Source organism: Falco cherrug, chromosome 8 (genome assembly GCF_023634085.1).
Source record: "Falco cherrug isolate bFalChe1 chromosome 8, bFalChe1.pri, whole genome shotgun sequence".
Lineage (NCBI taxonomy): Eukaryota > Metazoa > Chordata > Aves > Falconiformes > Falconidae > Falco > Falco cherrug.
Window position 1 is genome coordinate 8,474,237 of NC_073704.1, and position 10,996 is coordinate 8,485,232.

A 10,996-nucleotide genomic window follows, 5' to 3' on the forward strand; every position below is an offset into this window, starting at 1 on the left:
CTTGGATCCTAAGGAGCTGCTTACATATTTGGCCTCCCAGGCTGGTATGTGCTAAACTTTGGGAATGTGGAAAACACTGGAGATTGACTTCTCTCCTAATGTGTGGAAAAGCACCTGCTTGTGAGTAACGGTCCACACAAAGCAGTATGTGTGGATGGGATAAAGTGTGACAGTGTACAAATACTGGGTGTGTTTTGGGGTTGGACTTGCTATGAAATCTCCATAGCTGGAAGTCCTGTACTGCATTTTTATTACTGGGACATTACAATTGTGTCCTTCTCGAGATCAGAAAGGTAAGTGATTGGAACATGTAATAACAGTGGTAGACTTTAGATACCTTATGTAGACAGACCCAAAACCCTGACTGGGGTGAGATGCAGGGAGAACTGAAATGCAGTGGTGGTGACTGACTAGAACAACAAATAACTGACAAGAGAAGACTCTTGATTTATTTTTTTCAGTGCTGCTTGGGAGAAATGTTGGCTGGAGTACTCTGGCTGTCACAATATGATTAGATTTCAAATGTGAGAGAACAGGCTAAATAAATTCTCTACATGGACATTTTATTTTAGGAAAGGGACCCATGCAAAAAATGAAGCAGTTAGTTTAAAAACAAAAAACTGCAAAAGGAACAAGCAAATCTAGATTCCTACATTGCCTGTGTACAAGCTGGAGACTTACACCTACTGTTGTAGAATCCTGGGTGAAACATGCCTCACTGCAAGTAAAAGCTAACAGCCCTGCAGTGGCTCCATGCGAGAACTGAGGAGGTGTTTTGGGGAAAAGATTGGCATTTAAAGCAGAAAGCTTGTGCAAGCAAGGGGAACAGAAAAGCCTGTAAAACATGGGAGATGAAACAAAAAGGGGCAAAACCAGAATCAAGCAGTATTTTGCCAAAGGATGCTCAAACTGTTGGGTTGTAGTTTCTTAAATGTATGGCAAATGGGAAGTCAGGAAGAGATTTGGTAGGATTTGTTCTTGACAATGGGGGAAATGGCAGATGCACAATGATTTTTGCATCAGTCTTTGCTGTTGCAGATGCTGGGTGGATTCCCACCCCAACATGTTCTTTTCAGTGGATAGACCAGGATACATACGTCAGTAAATACTCAGGAAACATTTGTATGTGCAAGTAAGAAATCGGGAAGCTACCAAGACAACAGTATTTATCAGAGTCCTGAAAAGCTCTGATATTAAACTGGAAAGTTGCAGGCAAATGGTGTCTAACTTTCTATTGCAAGGAGTTACTGTGCCAGAGCCCTGGTGGGTTGTCAATGTAGTTCTTTCACATAAAGGTCTCTAGGGAAAGCCTGGGAACTAGAAACTGTTGGACATCTTGCTAGGAAAAAATATTAGTGGTAAAGATGATGAACCACTGAACATATAGATAAAAGAGTCTTTTTGGTAAGAACCACTATGGTTTCTGGGGAAAAAACCCAACAACACAAAACCCCCAAAAAACTTGCTTTGGCTGGAACTCTTACCAGTGTGTGTTCAGATGGGTGGACAGAGGTGATCTAGTGAACATAATGCTTTGTGATGCCCCGCACCAGACACTGAGAAAATAATATTACCGCAGGATCAGTAAGTTTGCCATTTCAGTGAAGTCTTTGAGGTGCGCTACTCCAGCAGATGTGCTCTGGAGTGGAGGATCACACTAAGGGACTGTGGGAAGCTTTTTGTGAACTGGCATTTTGTGAACAGCTCTAGAAGGAGACTGGAGAGTATCAATAGCTTTCCAAAATCATTATCAATGTGTGAGTGAAAAAAGCCAACAGTGCTAAGCATCCTCAGGGAGGGTACTGAGCTCAAGAGGGAGTCATTTTCTTGTTATATAAAACTTCGGTGCACTTACACAAAAATTTCCTTTCAGTGTTACTGTTCTGACTTCCACCTCACAAGAAAGAGAGTGGAGTTGGAGAAGATGCAGAAAAGGATCTGCAAAATGAGGAAAGGGATAGAGCAGCTGCCTTCTACGCAGAGAATGAAAATTCTGGGACCCTCCAGTTTAGAGAGAGTGTATAGCAGAGGTATGTCTAAGGCTTGTGAAATTATGAAGGCAGTGGATAAGCTGAATGCGAAGATTATATGGTAAATGCCACAATTCTAGAGGTAGCGGACGCTTGGACATTGGTTTAAAGCAAACGAAGGAGCATAATTCTGCATATAGTACAGTGAGCTTCTGGAACTTGCTGTTGCAGAATGAGACAGAGGCAGAGTATATCTGTATACTCACCAAGGGATTGCAAATTCACAGGTAACAGGTCTGTAAATAGATAATAAAAAAATATAAGTGAAGATGTGCCTTCTGACATCCTTGTTCTAGTGGATGCTGGAGGAGTCTCGAGGAAAGAAAGGATTGTTGAGAAGAGCCAGGCCTAAATAACGTCTCCAGTTGCCACCAAGCTGGGCAGGCTGTTGGGCTACGCTGACTTTTCTGACCCAGTGTAGTACTTTGTATGTTCCTAACTTTGAGTCCCTTTCTCATGAGGTAGTATGTTTTTCTTCTCATCTTTTACTATGCTCCAAGTGTTGGTTGACACTTTACTTGGGCAGCATGGGTAAGGGTTTTTTCAGTGTAATTATGAAATAAGTGATGGTGAAATGAGAGTTGTGAATTTCTGATGTCCTTGGGAATGTTTTATGTATTGAAGTATGCACTTATATTCTGCTAGATCTGAGAAGCTCCTTTGTCTGCTATTCAGAATGGGGTTTTTTTCTATATTTTAGGCAAAAAGCATCATCTTGCTTTATGTCCAAGCAGTCAGTGGATGAAAACTTGGTTTAGAACATTCAGACCCAAAGGGCACAAATGCTTCCTGATTTGCATGGTGCATCTTAGCTCAGCATTTTGTTTGCCTCCCACGGCCCTTACTAATCCTGAGCTTTACTCACCAGATGTTAAACAGCTATGAACATGTAAATGCTCCCATGAGGTCCTGAAGATCAAATCCTGCTTTCATGTTAAAATACTAGCTGATTTGATTACAAGAAAAATGTCTAATTATGAGGGAAAATCCTACGTCTATTAATGGTTTGGATCCATGCTGAAGGTCTTGTCTTGGTATACATTTCCAGCCCAGTCTCGTTACTGCTGACTACTTTGTGCAACTTTTAAGTACAATCAGTGTGAGAACCTTTTGTATGCTCCTTTGGATGTTTGGAGAGGAAAATTTAGGTTAAAGGGAACTGATTGGATACCATCCAAAGGTTTGGAGCATCTCTGTTAAGTCCAAGCATAGGGGAAAACTCTGACCACAGGAAAGTATTTAACCTTTTAACACACAAGTTTTATAGGCTGTTTGTCAGGGGTTACCAGTTCCTTCTTTCTCTTGCTTTTCCTCACTCTTTTTTTTTTTTTTTTTTTTTTACCCATATCTCTCCTGGGAACGGGCCATCTTAAATGTACAGCATCTAGCACGATGTAGTTGACTCCTGGGCTGCTTAGGTTCCAATTAATGTTTTGTAAAAAGTGAGAAAGCACGTGGGAGTAGAATTGAGAGTGGGAAGAACTGTCTGATATGCCAAAAATGTTGGTCATCCATTCCCCCCATGCCCCCCCTGCTGCTTAGTGACTCATCAAAACCACGTGTTGCATATCCAGTTGTTGCTTGATTTTGCAATAGTTCCACGGGACAGCCTTAAATGCTATTTATCTGAGGGGGGGGTTATCTAGACTCATTCTTTGATGCTTTTTGGCTGCCTGTCCAGGTCTCAGCTGGTTTAAGGATTTAAGAGAGCACAGCTGAACTGTTAAATTGATTGTAATGAGATTTCTTTGGATGCTGGAGGTGAGCACACCTCTGGGAACACAAAAGAGTGTTACTTTTTTAATGTATGAAGGCTAGCTTGGAGATTGCAGTAGGAATGACCTGAAGGCCAGGTAGATGATGCATAATTTTGAGACTAAACTGTCAACTAGTTGATGGACTGAGGTTGCATAAATTAGGATGAAGTGGGGAGGTGATTTTCTGTTCTTCAGAACTTTGAGGGAAAACTTGTTTCTCATTCAAGAAGAATTTGTCTTACTGCCTTTAGGTATGTGCCAGACAAGCTGCTAAGACCACCAGCGGTACTAGAACTGAGCGAAAGTTTTATGAGTCTCATTTGGAGAATAAATCTTGTGGGGTTATGAACATGGATAAGCCTGTTTGCAGGTATTTTTGATCTGTCTCTCAGTTCAGATAAATCCTTACTAGAGAGGGAGGGATGCATTTACCTTATGTGATTACTGGATGGTTTAATTTTCCCCAAAGTTTAGTCACAGTGATGTTTGTCTACCTTAAGGCATATCCATCATTATCGTAGTATCTCTTAACTAGCACCTTGGCCCCAACTTAAGTTGAGTGTCTTTTAAAACACTGAAATCGGCCACCAGCAGGGAAGAGGAGGCTGACAGCAGAGATAATTTGCTACTGTCAGCTCTTGAGCAGTTTGTAGGAAGTCTGTGACCTGGGGAAGCAGATGTGCTTTACCGGTCTCTGGGAGGTGAGAGGCCTAGACTGAAATTTGATTCAGCTGAAAGTTTTGCACAGCTTTGGTTATGGAGTGCCAAAAGAGTATTTATGACTTTCCTTCGGTTAACTGTATCTATTCTCAGCCAGGGAAGAAGAGGGGGGGAGCTGTACTTTATTGGCCAGTCAGATATCTTTGTACCAGAGGGAGAATTATTGTTTTTGCAATATACTTATTTCAGTTTGGGATGCTTTTGTAACACTAAGTGAACTTTAATCCCTTGAGAGCTTTTTCCCTTAATAGAATTTGTAATTGAAAACAGTTTGCAAACCAAACACTGCCAAGTTGCGCCTGATTTGGGTGATAAAATAATGCAAAACAGGTAGCTCTTCCTATCTTCATGACCTGCCCAAGTACCATAATTCAGCCAAGGCATAATTGAGCCAAAGCTCAGCAAACTTCAGTCTGAATTTGTGATTCTGAAAGACAGATGAGCTTCAGTGCTTGTTGCAAAAGACTGAGAAAGCTGAAGTTCTTGGCTAACAAGTAAACCTGGTAGTGTTACACTAAGTGGTATCCTTTCAGTTGCCCCGTGGAAGGGCCAGTGCCTGTGACGGCAAAGCCAGGGGAAGGGAAAAAATTAGCACTCTTCTAGTAGCCTGTGAGCCTGTATGGTCTGCAAATAAATACACAGGCCCCAGAGAAGTTACAGGTAATGTTACCAACAGCTTTCTGAGTATACCCTCTTGAGATTTTCACCCTTGCCTATTTTTTTAGATGGTGAGAACATGTGTTTCCCCTTCAAAAAAGGGCTAACTGTAGAGTGAGTGGTTAACCACTTTTCTTGATGGATCACTCCCAGATGGCCTTGGAGAGGGTGGCTGTGTCCATGAAGCAAATGGACAATGAGTTATGTGCCTTAACTGCTCTCCTGTGCCTTTCTGTGGCACGCTACCCCTTGTGCAGAGGATTTTCCCTTCCTTGATTTGTGGGAGGTTGTAGATGTGCCAGCTAAGCGCTATAAGTAATATCAACTAGTCTGCTGCTCTTTCAAGGGAACTTTAGGATTTCTCTTGAATCAACATCACCTTTAAACAGCATTGCCTTGAATTTGCAGAGTACATATGCAGACATCTCAGGGTGGGGACGGGTTATTTTTAAGCTATGATGAGGCAAGGCGTGCGCAGCATGGTGTGGTGGAGTGATGCAAACCATGGCTTGCGAAGTTTATTTATTACTGCCCGCTTCCTTTTCAAAGGAGTAAGAGCTGAAGGGTGGGGAAAGGAGAGGTGGAATAAGTTTAGGCTTTCTGCAGCTGATGATACAACAGAAGGTCCTACCCTCCTGAGTGTTACAGAGATGCTGTTGTATGTTCTTCCTGGGAGGCAACAGAATAAAGGAAGCGGAACTTGGCCAACAGCACTATTTCTGTTGGAAGGCATCTGGTAACCTGAAGATGTGAGATCTACAGTCACACCAAGTTTGGTGTAGGTAGTTGATTCATGAGTAAGGTGCCCTTTAAAACAAAAAAACATGGCGTTTTCAGTGCTTACCTGAAGATGCCGATGGTGAATGTTTGGCTTAGCCTAGTAGCCAAGGGAACAACCAGACCTAATTGCTGGAGGCAGGCTTGAGATCAAATATGGCTTATGGGGCTTTTTCCCCTTAGGCAGTGAAGTCTACTGAGATCTTATTTTAGTGGTAGAGCTGTAAGTGTATGTTGTTCTGTAGATGTGCTGTGACACAGCCAGTGTTGCTGGACTTGGTGTGGAAAATGGTGTGTGCCAGAAACAGAGAGGCTTTTAGCTGTGTGTTGTTTGGTTTTTGGGTTTTATTGGGGGGGGGCCTCTGGAGCAGTTTATACCTCCTCAGGATACAGCATAACTCTTTTCTTACCTTTGAGATCTGAGTGAGTATAGGTGTTTGCATAATCAGAAACCACAAATGACTGGCAAGAGCCAAAGTATCACCTCTGTAAATGAGTATTGCACCAATATAAAGAAAAATATTTTTGGATGGTAATGTGATCACACCAGTGTATCACTAAAACTATTCATAGAATCATAGAATGCTTTGGGTTGGAAGGGACCTTAAAGATCACTTAGTTCCAACCCCCCTTCCACAGGCAGGGACACCTCCCACCAGGTTGCTCAGGTCACACTAAATTTGGTTTCCTCAAGTACTGGCTTATACTGAACGTTTCTGAGTGTAGTCTTAGCAGATGTTTGCCCATGTGTTTGTGGAAATGAGAACATATGCTCACTGTTAATTTTCCCCTTCCTGGTAATATCAAAGTTGTTTTGTTTTGGGTTGTTTTTTTTTCCTGTTGCTGTCCGTACTTTTATAGTTAAGGCTCTGTTTTTTGCCATCAAGTCTAGTACTTATTCCTGCTTGATGCACTAGCAGGACATAAGAGTAAGTTCTGTGGTGGCTCTGTCACATAATCAACGATTTTAGTGTGGACTGAGAGGATTGTTATCAGCAGCCAAATTCTCTCTTGCTAGATATCTGTGAAGACAAGCTGTCAGGGAGTATTGTTCTCCCTTTTTGGACTCTTTCTTTCCTGACAGAACATGCTGGGTGATCATAATGAGAAAGTAAGCACCACAGCAGACCCTTTTGTAATCTCGTTAGTTCCTAGATGTGCAGACATGGATGGAAAGGATGTGCAGAAAAGGCAGGGGTAGGAGTTGCAAGCTGACAAGACTTTTTCTGGAGCAGCTCCGATGTAAAAGAGCCAAGACGGCAAGATTAGAATCTGAAGGCATTTCGTAGTGGTAAAGAGTTCATTGTTTCCATCTGGATGCTACTAAAGGAGAAAAGTCATGGTACAGTTGATGAACCTCAAAAGGAAAAAAACAGGACAAGAGAGTCTGTATGTGTAGTCATGAACAGGGAGGGAGTGAATTGAATCTATTGTCTTCAAAATTCTGCCTGTTCCACCAAGCAGCCCTTTTTGGAGTAGTTGTATTCAGCTCGGCAGAGAACAGGTACCCAGATATTTGTCTAGCCAAGAAGTCGGTTCTGAACTCCTTGTTGGACAATCGTGACTTTACTGCAAGGACCTGATTTATTCTTCCCTGTGAGAAATCTTAAGGGCAGCCAGATCTTTGAGTCCTCATCCATCCTGCAGCCTGTGCAGTCACACTGCAAAAAGAGAATGGTGCAAAAGAAAACCATGCCCAGCTTGAGGAAACGGGGAGATTTGGCCTTGAATGAGAAGTGAAAACACGTACTTGAACAGAAAAAGACTGAAGAGCAAATCAGTGGATTATAGTGTGGTTCTGGGGAGGCAGTTAACTTACAGAAACAAGACCTAGCTTGGCTCTATTCAGAGTGACCTAGTTCTATGTAGGGGTTTTTACCCTCTGTGTTAGAACAGGGAAATGTCATTTGCTCAGATTCTCCCTGTTCCTGTGCAGATAGGAAGGCAGGGTCCTGTGAGAATTTATTATATGCTTTGTGATATTCAGATCTGTAGAGTTAGTGTGCAGTCTTTCTGGACTGCTTTGGAGAGCAGCTTCACATGTTTGTCTCGTTCAGTGTTAGTATGTTGAACATGTGTTTTTCTTGAGAAATGGGGAGGATTTGTGTTCTCAGATCTGCCTGCTCGCATGGCTTTTACTTCCATTTTGAGAGATCCCTTAGTATTTCCTTGGAGATTTTTGTTGTCACTGTGTTGATGGAAGCCCTCCTCCTTCTTATAAACTTAGATATCTTTCAATTTTTCTGAAGTGAAGATAATCCCCCACAATGTAACACAAGTGCTGAGTGGCTGTTTGAGACGTTTGAATCCTTTTTTTTTTTTGTGAAGAACTGACTCACATAGAGCATTAGGGATTTCCATTCCCAGGCATGCTGCAAAATAAAAATTTTCATTTCTTCTGTACTTCGAGCTAAAGCTGGAAATACTCTGCAGTGATAGCAAAAAGTCAGTAGTATGTTTCAACTGAGCTAATGTCTGGGGGAGGAATGGAAGTCTTTTCCTTGCTGTCTTAGATCCATGTTTGTTTTAAATCTTTTGGCCTCGCAAAGGCTGAAAAAGAACAATGTGTTTCTGTAGTTTCCTAGGACTGTCTCGCCTTGGGGGCAAGAGGTCTCTCTTTAAAAACCATTTCCCATTCATTTTATCTCTTAATAGTTTCATCCAGTTCCCACTGTAGTCATACAAGTCTTCTGACTTCAGTGCAAGTTGATTTGGGTCAAGATATGCAATTGTAACAATGTGGAGGAGGTTAGTAGAACTGACTAATTAACACTTCAAGGGCCCTGTGGGCTCTGCTGTGGCAACTAAAATGGATTTTTTTAAATTTTTTTTTCATTCCAGCTGCGGCAAAGATGGGCAGTATTACTGACTCTGAAAGCTTCACTCTTGGTGTGATTCTCATTAGAAGTGACAGATGATCAGATTCTCAATACTTGGTATAGTCCACTGGAAAATTATTACATTTCCCTGTTTTTTCCATAGAAGGGTATAAGTTGTTACCACAGTGCTGCACTTTTTTTTTTTTTTTTTTAAATAAGCTATTTCACTGTCTTTCGTTAGGAAAAACACATTTCAGGGTGAGTTGACAGAGCTGACAAGCTAGGAAGAATGTGAGACTCTGGTCAAGCTGAGAAGGATTTTCCATCTTAGAAGATTCTTACTGGAAGTTGTACTTACCCAATTTTCAGGTCTTTGTTGGTATCTGAAGAGCTTTTAAAGAAGATGTATCTGGTTCTTCACTAGAACGTGACTCTCAGTGCAGTATTTTCAAAATTTTCTTACAGTCTCAAGAAAAAGTAATTTAGAAAGGATTTCCAGTTTATTTTAAATCTGTCCATCTTCTGTACTTAGTACTCAGAATACCAGACTGTAGAAAGGTCACTGCAGTAGCTGATCTGTCTGAAGAAGGTGGAAAAGCCTTAGGAAGTGTTGTAGGATGTCTGGTGAATTCCTTTGAGGGCAAGGTGTTTCCCTCTTAACATTATCCCCAGAGAAGGTCTTGAAGACCAGCTGTTCCACAGTTGCTGTGCCTGTGTCTCGAGGCCAGAAAGACAAACTTACGGTGGGAGTACACTGCATCTAGCAAGGTGTTATGTTTAAAAGAGTTTGGGGGAAGGCCTGCTTGTAAGCTGGACCCCAAGTGCACCCTAGTGCCTTTCCTGGAAGGCACTGAGGTACCTTGGTTGCAATGCTTGTACCAGATGGGTGGGCATTCCTCACCTCACAGAGTGACCCAAGGCTGCTTCGATTTCACAGTACCACCCTGGTAAAGAAAAGGAATGACAGTGGCACCGGTCTTGGCAATGCAGCATGTCTGCAAGCAGAGAAGTGCACTTATGTGTATGCTGAGGTCTACACAAAGTGAGATAGAGCAGATGGGAATCTACGAAAGAGAAGGAAAATACATTGAAGTGATTAGTTTCTGTTACCCAGTTTCTTCCAACGGCCTTGCAAATACTGACAGTGAGTCATTCTGAAGCCTTGTCATTTTTCCTGTGGTTAAGGGTTCCCAGACTTTTGTAAGATGCGTCCTGTTAGAAGCATGGATCTACTCCAGACTTGTACAGTGATCTAGGCTATTATAAACACAAGTCAAGAAACCTTAGTGCAAAGCTTTTTTTTTTTAAAAAAAAAAGAAAAAAAAAAAAAAGGCAGTGTAAGTGTAAGGGGCTCTGTCCTGATTTAGGCATGGGTATAAACCAAATTCTGTTCTTCCTAGACAGGAATTAAGGGATATATATTTAGCTATTGGGATACCCAGCATTAACGCCTCAGAGAAACAGTCCAATGTTTACTTATGCTAAGTTTGTAACATATGTGTTTTGTTGTGTCCCTCTTTTTAAGAAAAGAATAGAAACTGGGCGTTGGCTTCACCATTTATTTTTCGAGACCTAATCAGATAGTAGACACAATACATCTTTGAGAGCATGTGAGACAAAATGTGGGGTCCTGTTTCCACTGAAGCCCACGTGAGATCACCCACTGACTTCAGAGGACAAGGGTCCCACCTTGATTTTACCACAACATCTAGAGAACAGATCCAGCCAAACGGCAAGAGGAGAACTGTGGTAGGGAACTTTGCAGGCTCTGCCTAGAAGCCACTGAGAACAAGACTGCCTAAAGCATAGAAAACAGCAGAGAGGGGAAGGAAAAATAAACATATGGATGTGTTTAACCTTTGAGTCAAATGTATTTTTCTATTTTTCGGTATCTTTTGTATGAGGACAAGGTAGTCCTGCTTTCCCCTGTGCCTCTAAATTTCATGCTGTTTTTAGGCACCTAGTACAGAGCTTGTATTCTACTAAATAAGTAAATTTCCCAGATATAGGCACCAAAAATACTGGCATATCTAGAGTCTGATCAGTTTAACAGTACACCACAAGACCACTTTCTTTCCTGTTGTATGGTATCCAACACAGTGGCAAATGTTTTTCCCAGTAATAGCCTTCCTGGGCAGCAGTCATGCAGTGGGAGGGATGACTTAAAAAAAAAAAAAAAAAAAAAAAAAACCAAACAAAAAAACCCAAACCTGACTCCAAGAAAAGTCTTTGTACT